General features: G+C 34.7%; 1 protein-coding gene across 1 annotated transcript in view; it reads right to left on the bottom strand.

Moving 5' to 3' along the window:
* LOC124538206 (hemicentin-1-like) overlaps positions 1 to 18,479 on the bottom strand; it is a 314,256-nt gene that overhangs the window by 214,848 nt on the left and 80,929 nt on the right. Inside the window, exon 3 of the mRNA XM_047115179.1 lies at positions 16,227 to 16,258. The gene's annotated coding sequence lies outside the window, so the exon portion shown is untranslated. The remainder of the gene's footprint in view (positions 1 to 16,226; positions 16,259 to 18,479) is intronic.

The following is an 18,479-nucleotide window of genomic DNA, read 5'->3' as shown; positions in this document are numbered from 1 at the left end:
AAAAAGGTTACAATAAAAAGCAAGTCAAAGATCCACGACTCTTTATTGTAGTGGGCAAGCCTTTGTCTCAGACTCTTTTGTTCGACTGGGTCTCGGTCCGAATACGTTGAATGGCACCGATTTTTCAGTTGGGGTAGCGCTTGAAATTTTATTACCGATAAAAATACAGCCGCAACCGAATTACCGGTTTTTTTTTTCTAAAAGTATTTCCAGCTACGATAATATTTAACGTGGACCCTCTGAAGTGAATGGACGCAAAATATATCCGATTTATTGATATTAATGATGGATGTAAGGGGGCGCAAACTACACCTTAGTGCCCCAAGCCAACCTCACCTGCCCGTGGTGCATCCTGCCGACCAGCAAACGAGGCTCTGGCGACCGACTGATGGCGGTATAACCATCAACATAATAGGCGTAGCTAAATACCACAGGCCGGTGACGGGCAGCAGCGTCACCGGTGCGAGAAGCTACGCCCTGCGATCGCCAACCCGCCTGCCCAGCGTGGCGATTATGGGCACAACCTCCACATACAGCACACACGCAAGCCACGGCCCCCAGTTCCCGGCAGCCCCGCTATTCCTCGTCATGGTGGCGACGATGGTAACGGCGGGACGGGGGGTGCTAAGAATCACCGGGCTACGGGAGGCCACCACAACCGACTGACCCTTGCGACGTACAACGGACGCACGCTACGGCTTGACTCGCATCTAGCGCAACTTGAGGTAGAACTTGGGAAAATTAGGTGGCACATATTAGGGCTATGTGAAGTCCGTAGAGAGGGAGAGGACACCGTAACCCTCGAATCAGGCCACCTAATGTACTTCCGAGAGGGTGACCAACAATCCCAAGGTGGCGTTGGGTTTCTGGTAAATAAGTCCCTAGTTGACAACGTGGTGGAAATCTCCAGTGTGTCGAACAGGGTAGCGTACCTCATTATAAAGCTCACCGAGAGGTACAGCCTCAAGGTGGTGCAAGCGTACGCACCGACCTCGACACACTCGGACGATGAAGTGGAAGAATTATTCGATGACATATCGAGGGCCCTCCACTTCACCACGAAAACCCACTACAACGTTGTCATGGGGGACTTCAACGCTAAAGTGGGAGTACAGAACTGCAGCGAATCGGTAGTAGGACCCCATGGACTTGGAAGCAGGAATCATAGGGGGCAAATGCTTGTCAACTTCCTCGAACGGGAGGGGCTCTTCTTGATGAACTCCTTCTTCAAGAAGCAGCCGCAAAGGAAGTGGACGTGGCAAAGCCCCGACACTATGACGAAAAACGAGATCGACTTCATAATGACGGACAAGAGGCATATATTCAGAGACGTCTCAGTGATTAACAGGTTCAATACCGGTAGTGATCACCGACTCCTCCGAGGCTCTCTGAATATCAATTTTAAGGCCGAGCGCGCCCGTCTGATGAAGTCCACGCTCCGACCAAAGCTGCTCCAAACCATTGCGGGATCTGAAACATTCCAGTCAATCCTGGAGAACCGATTCGCTGCCGTGGAAACCACAACGGACGTAAACCAGAACCTCGAAAATGTAGTTCGAATTCTCAGGGAAGAAGGCACGAGATATTGTGGCATGCAGCGTAAGGGCAGGAAGTCGAACCTTTCGGAAGAGACTTTGGGGCTCATGAAGAAACGACGTGAAAACCCACCTGTCACTTCGTCAGAGAAACGGCAATTAAACCAAGAGATCAGCAGGCGCGTACGACACGACCTCCGGTGCTCCAATACTCTTGCAATAAAAAGAGCTATTGAGCAGAATCGGGGGTCTAAGGTGTTCGTACAATCTCTTGAAAGGAGCCACCTGACGAAGTTGACCACAGCAAGTGGAGAAGTCGTTTCTTCTAAGCCGGCAGTACTTTCGGAAGTAGAGGACTTCTACGGCCGGTTATACGCATCGCATGCATCTCGACCTGATCCCGAAAATGAGGATCCTAGAGCTACATTAACACGCCATTTCTCCGAAGACCTGCCTGAAGTCAGTATTGGCGAAATCGAGACTGCTCTTGGACAGCTTAAAAATGGAAAAGCCCCTGGAGAGGACGGCGTTACCACAGAGCTATTAAAAGCGGGAGGTAAACCGGTACTTAGGGAACTTCAGACGCTTTTTAACTCTGTCCTCTTCGAAGGGAGAACTCCGGAGGCGTGGAGTAGGAGTGTGGTCGTCCTGTTCTTCAAAAAGGGAGACAAAACCCTGCTGAAGAACTATCGTCCCATATCCCTACTGAGCCATGTCTATAAGCTGTTTTCAAGAGTGATCACGAACCGTCTTGCGCGAAGATTCGACGAATTCCAACCCCCGGAGCAGGCCGGGTTTCGGACCGGATACGGCACCATAGACCACATCCATACAGTGCGGCAGATTATACAGAAGTCCCATGAGTATAATCGGCCCCTGTGTCTTGCATTCGTGGACTATGAGAAGGCCTTTGACTCGGTTGAAATCTGGGCTGTTCTGGAGTCCCTGCAGCGTTGCCAAGTTGATTGGCGATACATCCAAGTGATGAGATGTCTCTACGAAGCTGCCACCATGTCCGTCCGAGTACAAAATCAGCAAACAAATCCCATACCATTGCATCGAGGAGTGAGACAAGGGGACGTTATTTCCCCCAAATTGTTCACTAATGCAATGGAGGATATGTTCAAGACGCTGAACTGGAAAGGACGTGGCATTAACATCAATGGCGAATACATCTCTCACTTGAGATTCGCAGACGACATCGTCATCGTGGCAGAAACGCTGCAGGACCTACAACAAATGCTGAACGAGCTGGCTGATTCTTCTATGCGTATCGGCCTACGGATGAACTTGGATAAAACCAAGGTCATGTTCAATGAACATGTTCTACCGGAACCGACTACGATACACGGTACCGTTCTCGAAGTTGTTCAAAAATATGTCTACCTCGGGCAGACTCTGCGATTAGGTAGAAACAACCTTGAGGACGAGGTGAATAGAAGAATTCAGCTGGGTTGGGCAGCGTTTGGGAAGTTACGTCGAATCCTAACATCGTCGATCCCACAGTGCCTTAAGACGAAAGTCTTCAATCAGTGCGTCCTACCCGTCATGACATACGGAGCCGAAACGTGGACACTCACGACAAGGCTGGTCCACCAACTTAAAGTCGCTCAGCGTGCTATGGAAAGGGCTATGCTCGGCGTTTCTTTGAGGGATCGCATCAGAAATGAGGTTATCCGTCAAAGAACCAAAGTCATCGACATAGCCCACCGGATTAGTAAGCTGAAGTGGCAGTGGGCTGGTCATATTTGTCGTAGAACCGACAACCGTTGGGGAAAACGTGTTCTAGAGTGGAGACCGCGTCTCGGCAAACGTAGTGTAGGACGTCCTCAGGCACGGTGGAGTGACGATATACGCAAGGCGGCAGGCAGGAGCTGGATGCGAGTAGCCGGAGAAAGACCACAGTGGCGTGCACTGGGAGAGGCCTATGTCCAACAGTGGACAAAAATAGGCTGTTGATGATGATGATGATGATGAATGATATTACATTACTTAAAATAGAACTGTATTATACTCGTAAAAATAGAAATATTAAATAATTTTTTTCTTGGTATGTAATGAAATTTCGTAAGAAAATTCACTGAAGCAATACTTAAACTTGATCGTATAACGTTTACATAATTTCCAACATCGTGCTTAAATATACACAAGGTTTGAAATTTAATATAAACTAAGATCGACTATTTACGTAATTTATTTCTATTAATAATCTCTAAATTTGTACTTATTTTAATTACTTTATGATAGGGCTTTGTGTAAGCCCGCCTGTTAGTTACCACTCGCTTATATTCGAGATATTCTATCACCAATGAGTAATATTGAATATTGTTGTGTTCCAGTTTGAAGCGGAAAGGGGAAGAGGGTAAGTAAGTATAATTTAATGTACAACAGACATAACATCTTAGTCCCAAAATTTGGTGGCACATTGGCTATATTAAGTATGGTTAATTAGAGGGACCTATTGCCCATTTGCATACCTATGTCACAAGAAAAATGTCTTTCTCTATCTGAAGTGTAAGGACCGCTTTTAAAAAAATATATAGTTTTATAAGCTGTGTAAAGCAAACTGAAATTTAATACTGCTATAATTTTACGAACACATTATTATATCATCGATCATATGTATGAGAAAAAGTACGCAACACTAATACATGTTAAAAATTACAAGAAAATTTTATAATAAGCGATTTATCAAAGTCATTGTGATATAATTATTGATTCAATCAATAAACACAACGCATTATTAACTTGATGCGAATAGCGTGTTAATAAAAGATATAAAACTACTGTATTCGGAAATAAAAGTTAACAGTTGAAATTTTGCGAATTTTAATTGAAATACGTCCTCTTAAAGGATCAATGATATCACAAGCGTGCAGTTGTGATGACAATTAGTATAATCGAATTTGATTTTGATCCATGCTAGTGTCAGCATTGTCTCCTTATAAGATAATTTTATAAGTTATAGTCTTTGATTCATGCCAATAATTTATAAATCAATATTTAGTTAATAATCATAATTTAGTTATGTACCTAGTTTTTTATATGCTGAGTTGAAAGGATGAGCAGAGATGGCCCAGTGGTTGGAACGAGTGCATCTTAACCAATGATTGTAGGTAAAAAAACCAGGCAAGCGCGTTTGAATATTCATGTGCTTAATTTGTTTATAATTCATCTCGAACTTGGTGGTGAAGGAAAACATCGTTAGGAAACCTGCATGTGTTTAATTTCACGTAAATTCTGCCACATTGCCACTTTGCTCTACCCTGCATTGGAACAGCAAGGTGGAATATGTCCCAAATACCTCCTACCTATACCTCAAAGGGAGAGGAGGCCTTAGCCCAGCATTGGGAAATTTACAGGGTGTTGTTGTTGAGATGAATGAACCAGAACACGTGCTTATTTTTTTAAGCGACGATAATTCGATTTGTTTTTTTTTTTTTTCTTAATTTAAACTCGTTAAGCAATGTAACTGTGATAATAATAATATGCTAATTGTGCTTAGCTTAGAGTTATCAAGCAATATAAATTTTATATAATAAGATCAACGTACAATTCGTGAATCGTAAAAATAATAACTTAATTCGAACTTTATTTTTCGATTGAAACGTCACAATTTAAGTTTAAATTGCGAAACTTTTAAAGTGGAAACGTTTTTTGCTTCGAATCGACGTTTTCAATACTTTTAATGAGTGATGCTCAATCAAAAATGTATTAATTTGAAACAGAAATAAACGTGAACAAACAACAAATACAGAATTGGATTACGTAACTTTGCTACAATAAAGTCGTAAGTATTTGATCTGTTACTAGTCTTTTATACTTTTTTCAATTACTTGACGTAAAATAAATAATTCCACCAAGAAATAGTATGATCTGATGAATCTCGTTTCCAAAAGAGATATTAGTCTCGAAATTTAATATTAATAAAAAGCTTGTTTACTTGTAAGAAGCAATTTCAGGTGTCGGTAAACATAGAGTTTTATTTCTTACTTTATCCGAAGATTTGAGTGCTAACAGTAAAGCCACGATCTTCATAAAGTGAATGATAAAAATTTACGCCTTGGAGATGTAAGATCGCCGCCATTTTGTAATTATTTGACCAGCAGTTATTTGTGGAAGCTATGAAAAAATACCTCTATTTTGTAGGAGTTTAATATTCATTAATATTTAAGTCTGACTTCTGTAAACCACAAGCGGCTATAGTTCGGGCTGTATTCGAATCATCAATACGCCCATAATCAATGGTATATATTTACCAAAGTCAAAGTATTCACAACAAACAAACAACAACAACAGCCTGTAAATTCCCACTGCTGGGCTAAAGGCCTCCTCTCCCTTTAAGGAGAAGGTTTGGAACATATTCCACCACGCTGTTCCAATGCGGGTTGGTGGAATACACATGTGGCAGAATTTCTATGAAATTTGTCACATGCAGGTTTCCTCGCGAAGTTTTCCTTCACCGCTGAGCACGAGATGAATTATAAAGACAAATTAAGCACATGCTTGCCTGGGCTTGAACCCGCAATCATCGGTTAAGATAAACACTGGGCCATCTCGACTCTTAAGTCTATTCACACTAAACTAAAATACACAAATAATTAACTCATAAGATATATTCAGATCTATTCCAAAAAAGAATTCAGTTTTATTTTAAAATCATTATTCAGAATACATTAACCAGTAATAGTTTTAAATTTAAAATCAATAAGGAAGGAGAGTGGAATAATCGAAGTTTGAATGCAATGAATCTATCAAGCGACTTGAAGCTGTACGCGATTAAAATAACTAGAAAGTTAAAAAGCTTAAAAATACAAAGCGAAGACAATACACCCGGAGAAAAACCAACAGCATTTTAATACAAGACAAAGAAAACCTACGATCGTCTGCAAGCAGCCTTTACTTCAGAAGAACATGAAAATTTAATCAAAACAACATCTAGGGGAGTTTCTGAGTGGCCCAGCTTTCCTTTTATTACTTTGATCAATGAACCGTGATGTAAATTGGCTTCTTTTGATGGAATTACAAACTATATTGATGCGTAAACAGTTGTAACCGCAGAATCTACCGCGAGGTATTTGGTAACAAATTTCCTGTCATTACCATAATGCTACGTAATATTCATAAATCAGGCGTAATGATGAATGCCGTCAATGGTGCTAAGTATGGATGATAATGAGACAACGGAAGAAAACGCAATTAGGATAACATATGGATGACACAGTTATTAAGACTGGCGATGGATAAGATAAATTGAATTAAAAAAAAATACAGACGAATTGATAACCTCCTCCTTTTTGAAGTCGGTTGAAAATGCATGACCAAGACCCTGCTACCACTTAGTGGTAGGGCTTTGTGCAAGCCCGTCTGGGTAAGTACCACCATCAGTTACCTCCAGTTATTCTACCGCCAAATAACAGTACCTACTCAGTATGGTTGTGTTCCGGTTTGAAGGGTGAGTGAGCCAGTGTAACAACAGGCACAAGGGACATAACATCTTAGTTCCCAAGGTTGGTGGCACATTGACGATGTAAAGAATAGTTAATATTTCTTACAGCGTCATTGTCTATGGGTGATGGTGACCACTTACCACCAGGTGGCCCATATGCTCGTCCGCCAACTTATACCATAAAAAACCCCTAAGGAAATTGATTAAGAATTATTCATAAGTTAATCAATTTATGGTGCTAATATTCTTATACTTATAAATAGTATAACAAATTTTGATAGTGTTAATTTTTTTAATTAAATTTGTTATCCTATAATGAAATAAAAATGTTTATTTAATAAATCCAGCTCAATCTAAAATTGAAAATTTATAATAAATCCAGAAAACCAAAAATTTGGGGCAATTAAAAAAAACTATTCCATGCATCGCTAATGTTATCAACTTTAGGAACTAAGATGTTATTCCCTTGTGCCCCTAGTTACGTACCAGAGTTTATAAGGGGCACAAGGGACATAGCATCATCAACATGGTGGTAGAATATATGATAAGTGAATGGTACCCAAGCGGGCTTTTATAAAGCCCTAGCTATCGTGGTTTTCGTTAATTCTAAGTCAATATTATATTTAACTAACATCAATCAAAATCACTTTTTACAATAAATTGAGACCAAACAAATATGATAGATACTATTTTTGTTTATTTATTTTTTTTTTATGATATAGGTTGGTGGACGCGCATGTGGGCCACCTAATGGTAAGTGGTTACCATCACCCATAGACAATAAAGCTGTAAGAAATATTAACTATTCCTTACATCGTCAATGTGCCACTAACCTTGGAAACTAAGATGTTATGTCCTTTGTGCCTGTAGTTACACTGACTCACTCACTCTTCTAACCGAAACACAACAATACTGAGTACTGTAATTTGGCGGTAGAATAACTGGTGAGTGGGTGGCACCTACCCACAAGGGCTTGCACAAAGCCCTACCACCAAGTAAAATATAATTTACTACTCGATAAAATTTAATGAAAAAAATGTTTTTGAACGTATTTTGTTTAGACATATTAAGCAAAGAGCTATCACTGAGAGGCTACATGTTGCACGAAATGACTTGTGAAGGCCATCAGTAATGAGAGCTGAAGTTGTTATAAATTTAGATTAAATTAAAAAGACCTTGGATGAAACAAGGCTTAAAGACGGAGCTGCTATTAAATATTACAAGGAATATAATGTAAAACAATAGATTGTACCAAACCTCACCTTTTCAATAGTCTAAGTCATAACAAAAGGTTTTCGAAGTTCGAGTCCGTTTATGAAAACTTAAACAGCCGCTGGTGGAATTACTGAGGATGAGGATTCGGAATTTTTAACGAAGAAAAAGCGAAGATACGATTGGTGTTGAACGATTTATTTTTATTTTCGAAAACTTGCCAGTTTTCTTCTGCTGAATAATCGTGGACTTTTTTCCATTTATACTTGTACATGAAAACTTTCTAGTTACTGTTTCCAGTTCAAACTTGAAGACAGGATATTGAAAATAAAAAATGTATAAACATTCATTTGTTTGCTTTCATTGTAACTCCTTCATTTCAAATATTTTAATTAATTAAATTTTCATTTATTTTACTGAATTTCCATTTTTAAACAACTTTAAAAAAAGAGGTTATCTATTCGACAAGTATGTAAATAGCATTGTTAGAATTGAATAATATTTGAATATCCGTTTAGGCTTCCAAGTACGTAGGCTTAATTTGGAAGTGTATGTTTGTACCTTACGATGTTCTCTTCCATAACCAATCCAGATATTAACTAAATACATAAATTAGCTAAACGCCTGAGTTTACCTGAATTTGAACTTAAAATCTTTAGTTAATATTAATCGTGGCTAATTGAGCTGGTTCAAAAGCAGTGTTTGAAATTAAAAGTAATATGAGATATAATAATAGAAGAAACCTCAGTAAAGCGGAAAGGACTTAGTGGATAATATTAGTAAGAAAGACATAATAGAGGTCACGAGGAAGATAGAGATTAAATGAATAGAAAGACTTAACGTTGATTCCAAATGAATAGGATAAGTCTGAACGAATTATGATTGTTCATATGCTTACCAACAAATATTACTGTATATGTTGTTAATTAAATTATTAAAAATGCTATTGGACACTAAGGTTTAAAATGCCACATTTTAAATTCAACTCTTCAAAATACGTATTTAATAAAAAATTTAATATTTTATTTGGTGGTAGGGCTATTTGCAAGCCCGTTTGGGTACCACTTATTAGATATTTTTCCGCCAAACAGCAGTACTCAGTATTGTTGTGTTCGGGTTTGAAGGGCGAGTAAGCCAGTGTAACAAGGCACATAACATCTTAGTTCCCAAGATTGATGGCGCATTGGTGAAGGAATGGTTAATATTTCTAGCAGCGAATTTTTTTATGTACAGCGAAGACCACTTAGCATCAGGCACCCCAGTGAAATCTTAAATAAAAAATATATATGTTAATAAGCTACTCTATTCAGAAGTAACTATAGGCTATATTTTATTCCAATTTTGAAAATGTAGTTGAATTATGAGCATGCAAAGCCACAGACACATTCATAGTCAATTAAATACCAAATAAGCCTCACGACAAAAAACAAATATCTATTTATAATAGTTACTTAGTAATAACTTACCACAAATACAAACCACTTCCTGTACTTTCGCTACGGAGTACATTAAAATTTTAAATTTATTAACCTCGTTCTCGTCAAAACACATCCCAAAGGAAGTTGAATGAAAGCCCTTTATTATTTATAAGAAAACATGAAACTTTAATAAGAAAAAACATCCAACCTTTGTTACGTTTACTGAAGTATGTATAGATATTTTGTTTTTTTATTTAATATTGGTGTTTTTAATTCTATTTTTAGTAAGCCTTCCAGTATTTCATCATTTAAAATATGTATATTAATTAATTAGTCATTCTCTCAAACTGATGTAGTCTAACTCTTTTTTTATTGTATTTAGCGTATATGGGGCCGACATACAGGAAGCCTATAAAGGTCCCTTAAAAATACAAGAATAAAAAAAAGTATTATTTTTTTCCCTATTCTAAGCTAATTTCTTCTTGTTATTTACTGCTTATCGGTGGCGTAAAATTAAAAGTATGACACTACACTATACTAATATTTTTGATGTATCCGTACAATGCTCATTTGTGTTTGTGTGTGTATGTATAAATATTTTTCCCCAAAACAAAGGAAAATGGTATTTTGGTAAAACTACTTCATTTTTTAGGTTTTTACTCATCATGTTTAAATGTTTCTTGATCAATTTATGGCTACTCTCAATAGAAGTCATTACACATATTAATTATAATAATAATCTGTCCCGCTTATAATCCAATGGGGTCTTACCCACGGAAATGTGAACACTTATGTAACACCCAAACTTATCGCTGCTATTGAAAGTTTATCTCATAGAACCCAATAACTATGCCCTGTGTGACCTGACCTGAGACCTAACATCTACTTACCACTTGAACTATGATATACAATTTAGCATAGTCCCGAGTAAAGCGATTTCTCCGCCTCCACTCAGTCAGTCATCGCTCATTCCTAACGTATCCTATTTAGCCAAAAGTTTTTCTTCATTTACGTCGTCTATTTTAATAAGTATCTAGCAAATTGATCGCGTTACGTTCTACTATTTACTTGAACTTAAATACTATTTTACTAGATTTACTTCGCTACATATTACTCTGAAAGTATAATTACGTTTTTCCATTAACACATGTTTGTGTTGAGTTATTAAGTCATAATATTAATTGTAGATTTTTATTCATTGGTCATGAACTGCCTAGCGAATATTACTTTTAGAGATTCAATCCTTAGCCTCTCGGGATGCCCCAGGGGTCTGACTGAATTTATTTTTATGTGGGAAGGAAAATAAAATATCAATCACTTTCTGAAAACATGACAGAGTTATATAAACATCGCAGATATACTTCAATACTGATTTAATTTATAGCCTAGCCTTTTTACTGAGTGTTAAGCAAAATGGCTAGGCTAACAAATGAAAGACTAGTAAAAGATCTTACTTTAGTTTAATGCTTCACTCTTTAGCGTTACTTAAAAGATATTCCAACTACTCAAAAACTATTATTTTTAACGAAAATGCTAGTGAATGAAACCTTAGATAATCTCCGTCAAAACTTTTTAGGTTTGCATTCTAACATAGAATTAAAGTTTAAGTATTTTACTAATGCAAAATATTTGAAAAAAGTACATCATATTTTAATGTTATACGAAAATGTATTGTCAAATCAAGTCGGGTAAGAAAAACTGTTTCTTATTTAAAATACAACAACTGCTCTACAAGACTAACGAATTAAATCAAATAAAGGTATGCAAAGAATAATCTAATCGCAAGAAACATGAATCGCTTTACTTAAATTAATTTTTAATTAAAAAAAAACAAGCAAAAGAAAAAAATAATCAGCGTAAATACTTTTCTCATTTTTCTAAACAAATTATCTTCTCTATTAAACAAGTAACTTAATCCATCGAAATTATAAGCGCCGTTATAATTTTATACAAATCGTATTAAATAAGTATACATTTTAATGTTTATTAAAAATTCTCTTTTACGATATTGATCGGCATCATTTTAAATCATAAAAACTTTATTATTTTTATGTATTATATGGTATAGGTTGGCGGACGAGCATATGGGCCACTCGATGGTAAGTGGACACCATCACCCATAAACAATGATGCTGTAAGAAATATTAACTATTACTTACATCATCAATGTGCCACCAACCTTGGGAACTATGATGTTATGTCCCTTGGGCCTGTAGTTACACTGGCTCACTAACCCTTCAAACCGAAACACAACAATACTGAGTACTGTTATTTGGCGGTAGAATAACTGATGAGTAGTACCTACCCAGACGGGCAAGCCCGTACAAAGTACAAAGCCCTACCATCAAGTAAAGTAAAGTTAAGTACTTTTAGGTGAATTTTGATAATTTGTGGCTAAACATGTTTTGTTTTTATTTTCGTTATATTATTCACCATTTAATGCTAAATGATCACCGCTAAAATATTAAGATAAGCGTGCCAACACAATATCGGTGAGTAAGCGATGCGATATGCGATGTGAAATTATAATATAAATTGTTAGTCTTGAATTAACAAAAAATTCCCCCAGGAACTTTACTTTCGGCTGGGAAAAGCCTAATTCTTAATACATTACAGTTAATAACAATTCCAAATAAATGGCACGTGGATAAGCGATTTTTATAACTCTACGAAATTGTTTTCAATGAATTGTGATCTGACCATGACGAATATTGTGAGGTAACCAAAGACGAATCCAGTGTTACGTTGGTCGATGTAGGGCGCGGTTAACGAAAATGATGTTTTTGCTTTCATAACAACCCTTTAAGCTACGTGTTAATAATAAAATTGCAATCAAATACAAATCCAATTCACGTCATCAATACATCAATAAGCAATTAAACTGAACATCCAATGAGAATATTTCGACCAGTCAATTACTTGTAGAGTTTCAGTAATTTCAAATGTAAATTACCAATTTGGGCAAACGCGACGATTTTCCAACTAACCGGTGTTATAGATAATTTATTCTCTGTTCAATATTCAACAGGACGGAAATCCGAAGTATATTATGAGAAAAATGATGACGAATTTATCGAGTCAGATAACTTTGTCGATATCAATTTTATTGGTCGTGTTATAACGTTTTAAATGTTACCAAATAAATTCACTGGATTTATCGAATTATAAAATTTTCATTTCTCTACGGACTTTTATAATGGTAGCAATTTGAAACTTTTAAAATATTATGATGTGCTTTGAAGTTAATTTGATTTTTTTTTATTTTGTCTCCGATTTGTTTTGTCTTTTTATCATAAAAGTAATAGTGATTAAGTAGTAATCTTCTAATCTGTTTCTATTTATGTATATATAGAATATATATCTAATTAATTTGACGAAAAAAAGACCCGCTAATTTTCTTTCGCCGGTTCTTCTCAGGTCAGGGTGTTCCTTTTTCCGAATCGGTGGTAGTGTTTAATTTGACCATCAATAAGAAAGTGTAATGCTTCTACGTTGAATACAGTAATTTGAGTTTGAGTTCAAATATTACTGTGATTTCAAATAGAAGGGATAAATGTAGTTTTCCTAATTGATCTAATAAGGTATATTTGTACTCATGTATTTTATTATAAAATATCATCAATTACGGACTGAAAATTGTTTTATCGTTAAACCATTTTCGTCAAAACCGTTTCCAATAGTATTGTTGGACAAGGTAGGTTTATGGGTTTAAAAATAAAAGTTCCATTTGACCAAATATTTTCATAACGCAAATAGGCTTTATAACTTGGTTGTATATTGACTATTTTTTGAATATGAATTTTAAAACACGATGATGAAATTTTGTGTAAGTGTAAAAATCTGTTAAAAATGATAATCCATAAAATATAACCCGCGCCTTTGCTGTAAGTTTAGGGTATGAAAATGTTACTTATGTCCTTTCTTGATTTTCACACACTTTCATGAAATTCAAATCAGTATATAAGTATTAATATGTTAAAGTAACCTCTTTATTTACTATACTTTCACTGCCATAAACAGTTTTGAGTATTTTATTTATTAATGATTAATTGCATCTATAAGTATTTAGAATAGTCAATATCATATATTATAAATGTCGACATACATCACATATGTCGCAATGTAGTTTAATAGCCCATAACTTCAATTTGAAACATTACTTACAGATAGAAAATAAATAAAGCCTAATCCATACCAATAACTTCTTCTGATATAATTGTTATGCAGTGGAATTTAGTACAAAATTTTCGGAAAAATCAACAAGATTAACGAACGAATGAATGATGAAAGAATGTATAATCGTAGGGCGTTTCGTAAAATTTATAACCAAGTACGGTTAGCAAAATCATCCTTATTCATAAAAAGTTTATCTACATTTTTTATGCGTATATCTCAACTGTAGCTACAGAAGTGAGATAGAAAATGACTCCCTGAACTCATTTTCGGCATTCTATCAAACGTCAGATGACGTAAAAACCGAGTAGCGACGAACTTTCTCTAATTAAGTCCGTTAGTAGTTCACCAAAGATAAGTAATTTCGACTTTTTGCGGTTCCATTCGCAAGGGAATCCTCGGAGAGGAGTCTAATTGTTCCGTTCGGATTTCAAGGGTACTCATAATAAGTTGGGGACGGAAAATCTGCTTTTATATTTGATTTGTTACTTGCTTTTTGTGGAATGATAACTGATTATTTATGATTCTATTTTGATGAATTTCGTTAGTTGAATATTTTATCTGGAAGCGTTTTAACATTTTATAGTGTTCCGTATATCTAAATATAGCATGATATTTTTTACTGAGTGACTTAAAATAATCACAATAAAACCTTTTTATTTTGGCAGACAGACCAGTGATCTGATGAACAATATAAAAACGTGCATTACCAGTGATTAGTCTAATACAAATAGACTGTTACCAAATTTATAGGCCAATCGAATGGTATGGAATTTTGCCAAAAAACTAGTAACAGTCTCAATTTCTTCAGTAAATTTTTTCATACTAGAATTAATACTTGAATGTGTAGTAAAGAAAATTTCAAAAGAATACGACCCGGAGATCTCTGGCGGAATCATTAGCGTTGGTATATTCCATTCGATTCGATTGTTCTCAAAGAACTAACGTTAAAAGGAAACGAAGTTCTAGGGCTTACAGCGTCGAGCCTGTGGTACAAGTTTTAATAAATTATCAGACATATATATGTATGTATATTTCATACTAATGAAGTGACAACAATTGACTCTTTAAATGCACAAAGAATAAAGATAAAGATTTTTTTTAATATTTGTAAATTGTTTTTCAAAAAAAGAATCAATACCCATTTTAAGAAATGTTTCTAAATTTGAATTTATTTAACAATACGTTATAATTTTAAACAAAATCAAGAATATTTAACTAATAACAATTTAAACAAAGAATTTATTTATATTATAAATGAATCAATAGATTTTTTTGTTACGAGTAAATGCTAATATAAATTCATATTAGACCCATAAGCGTCAAATCTTCGAAAAAGCGTGCTACGTGACGGAAATCGCAACCTGCCGATTCCTTGGTCCATAAACATGAGGAATATACCATTTTATTGCCCCTCAATGCCCTCTCGTTATTCCTGATATAAAATAGCGATACTGTAATAAAAATAGGAACAATGCTCCTGTCATCAATAAGCATATGGAACTTCTATTGTATTATAGGGATTATGGTGTCTTATATTTTTTGATAATATTTTCAATTTAAACTTCAAGTTATCGAGCACTTAAGTTTGTCGATTCATAAACTCAAGTAATTTATAATAGATGAAAAAAGGAGTGTAAGGAATAGTTAATATTTCTTACAGCGTCATTGTCTATGGGTGATTGTGACCACTTACCATCAGGTGGCCCATATGCTCGTCCGGCAATCTATACTATAAGAAACAAAAAAAAAAACAAAACATTTCGAACCGATAGTACCTTCACTTATTATAGTTTGTAAAATAACGATTCAAAGTGCTAGTAAAAGCCTATCTAAACGAAATATATTTTGATAATATATGACTGATTCCATGGATACATGAATATGTTAATGATATTTGATGAGAATTAAATCAATTCAAAATCAAAATAAACTTTATTCAAGTAGGCTTTTACAAACACTTTTGAATCGTCATTTAACACTTAAGTGAAGCTACCACCGGTTCGGAAAGTTGATTCTACCAGAAGAACCGGCAAGAAACTCAGTAGCTACTCTTTTTCAACATTTAAAAATACAAAGTCATGTTAGTTAATACAATTATTTAAATTAATATATCCTCCCTAGAAGTCAACAGGTATTAATTCCACGCTTTTTTATCATCTACAAAATATTGTATCGAAAAATATGCCTTTTTTACCAATATATTTTTTATAAACGATTTGAATTCACGAAACGGCAAAGTTAAAAATGTCTGCGGAATTTTATTACAGAAACGGATACCTTGTCCCAAGAAAGATTTATTAATTAAGCAAGACACCAGAAATTTTATGGTGTCGTACTACAGAATTTATATTTACTAGTCTGACCTGGACTTGGAACCCAAAATCTGCTGATGGTAAGTTAGTATATCTACATAATAAAATCTATAGTCATACTTACATTTCTACATGACCGGTCGACGTTGAATCCACCTGCAAAAAATAATTTATTTGTGAATTGTGTCTAGCGTTAACACTGTAATAATAGATTTTAAACATATTCTATAGAAGTAGGCTCGTATAAGGAGGAAAGGAGTTAGAACATAATTTCACTCAGTTATGCCCAAATTGGCATTGAATACACATGTGGCAGAATATCATTTATCCTTATGATGCTATCCTACGCTATTGCATGCTGCACGACGCTAATACGTGAATATTTATCAACACAAATTAGGCACATGGAAATACAGTTGTGCTTACCGGGTATATCAAAAAAATTGTTAAATAAAATATACGCCCAATGAACCTAACCTAAACTGTTAGGCTATTTTTTATGAAATAACATTAGTATCATAATGATTATGATTAATATAACAGATTTCCCACAAATCTTGTTCAACTGGTAATCGAAATTCATGGCAGAACATAGCTTTAAATGTACAAAATTTTGCAATCAAAGTTCTTCAGCGTGTTTCGTCATTCGGCTAGTGTCAGCAGTTTTTTAATCGGATCAGTCGATGTAAACCGGAACGTTTTCTGCTAACAGCTAACTGTCAACGTTTCGTTTACACGAGCCAATACATTTAGCGGTACGATTGAATTCTGTTACATCGTCAATATTATTAATATTATATATTCGAAGTTCGAAGATACAATTAACTATGTAGTCCTTTGGCATTGTCCGCACGTTTAGATAATCTATTCATAATCGACCTCTTTTTACGTTTTTTTTTTCTATATATCTTTATTATTTAGTACGGTCACTTCACTTTATTCTTTTTTCGTGCGAGGCAACGTATGGACCTGCCTAAGAAATTTATTGAAAATTTGTTATCTTCATCATGACAAAATCAAGAAATGACGAAAAAATAAGATAAAAAGTAATAAGTCGCTATCTGCGCAAGCAAAAATTTTGAAGAAAAAAACGCAAATAAAACTTCACTTTAAGAAGTTCATTTGATGATATATTTAAATATATATTTAAAGAATATAAGGTTATCGATTCAGATTCTTTTTTTGTTTGTGTAACAACAGACCTCAGTGTGAAGAAGGTGGAAAAATAAAAGATTCGGTAATAAAACCTTTATAGACTCATTTCCATTCATTTGGCAGACAACTTTGAAACTTAAAGATTTGTTTTTGGAAGTACTTTCACAATCAGATTACATTAGCTTATATGTTATAAATTATTTGAAGTCAAGGCAGATCTATATGAAAATAATAATCATAATACAAATATATTATGGTAATATAAAACAAAGACTACATATAAGAATAATATAATAATCTAAATTTACATCTAATTTTGTTAGTGAGCTTGTCATGTAAATTCTGAATGATTTTCTAAAACTCAAGGTATTTTTGTAAAATCTTGAGTTATTTGTTTAGAGAAAATGAAATGCTAGTCGCTAGAAGCTCATGAATGGTAATTTAAAAAGTTAAATTGTTTTCTTTCCAGTTTTACATTTGCTCGTTTGTATAATCTCTTCTGTGAAAATGTATAATACGAAGATTTCTTATTAAAATTTTCAAGAATATTAATTTTGCTGAATAAAAATGTCGAATTTTTCTAACACTGAAATTTAGTATTTCTCTTGAATGAGTTCGATACTGTTATACTTTAATATAATATGAAATGTCAGAATGTGATATTATGAGACATTAGCTGTGCTAAGCGGGTGTTCTATAGGGATCAATTCTAGGTTTACTTTTATTTTTTTTGTACATAATTGTCCTACCATTTCACGTCAATATGTTTACGTTGACTTATCTCAAAAAAAAACTTTAAGTTAATATCAGATACTAGTTACTTGATGATACTTTAAATACAGACAATAAGATATTGGGCATCAATTACTATAGCTTTAAAAAAGAGTAGAATTGTCCTTTGACATCCCTTGGAGGACTAAAAAAGTATAATTACTATAGTGGGGTTATATTAAAGTGGGGTATAATTGTCTGTTTCTGTAATAAAACAGAAACAGACAATTATACCCCACGATTTCTGCTCTACGTAAAACAACATTATATACACAATTATATTGATTTTTTTGAGAGACACTAACAAACAGTCCATAAATATTAGAAGTCAAGAAAAACTTGTAATACTAAGTTGGAGCGAGGTCTTAAATATAATCTCTCTACTTTAAAATTAAGGATAGATAATTTTCAGAAAAATGAGGTGGACCAAAATCAAGTACATTTTACTTTT

Source organism: Vanessa cardui, chromosome 20 (assembly GCF_905220365.1).
Source record: "Vanessa cardui chromosome 20, ilVanCard2.1, whole genome shotgun sequence".
Lineage (NCBI taxonomy): Eukaryota > Metazoa > Arthropoda > Insecta > Lepidoptera > Nymphalidae > Vanessa > Vanessa cardui.
The sequence above is the reverse complement of the archived record's forward strand: the minus strand, read 5'-3'. Positions and strand labels throughout refer to the sequence as shown.